The 392-nt window shown below is 49.2% G+C and overlaps 1 long non-coding RNA gene across 1 annotated transcript; it reads left to right on the top strand.

Moving 5' to 3' along the window:
* LOC107734728 (uncharacterized) lies at window positions 1-392 on the top strand. The gene is made up of 3 exons (XR_001639143.1): window positions 1-78; window positions 153-263; window positions 362-392. It is a non-coding gene; the product is annotated as an uncharacterized LOC107734728 (long non-coding RNA).

Genomic DNA, 392 nt, shown 5'->3' with positions numbered 1-392 from the left:
TCCAGGAAGCAGAGATGGCAATGAAAATGAGACAAAACAAATTAAAAGAGGAGGAGAAGAGGCTCATGAGGAGTGGAGGTTGGTCACACACTCTCAAACACACACATTTGAACACGTTTGTCAAGGATCTCATGATTTCTCCTCCTCTGTAGCCAGAGATGAAGACTCAGATGTGGACATACCAGAGGATGAAGGCTCTGACAGTGACATAGACGACGGGCAGCAGCCCAGACCACACCACGCACGACCCGCACAGATATCAGGTGATCAGCATGTAGCCCCTCAATATCTGCAGCCTCGCTCACACACGTGACACATACGAGTGTACTTGATTTGTGTTTCTGATGTGTTTCCGCTGCAGGTCGAGGTGGCGCTCGATTCATTGGCAGTAT

This window comes from Sinocyclocheilus rhinocerous, unplaced genomic scaffold (assembly GCF_001515625.1).
Source record: "Sinocyclocheilus rhinocerous isolate Xijiao unplaced genomic scaffold, SAMN03320098_v1.1 C35155956, whole genome shotgun sequence".
Taxonomy (NCBI): Eukaryota; Metazoa; Chordata; class Actinopteri; order Cypriniformes; family Cyprinidae; genus Sinocyclocheilus; species Sinocyclocheilus rhinocerous.
The sequence above is the reverse complement of the archived record's forward strand: the minus strand, read 5'-3'. Positions and strand labels throughout refer to the sequence as shown.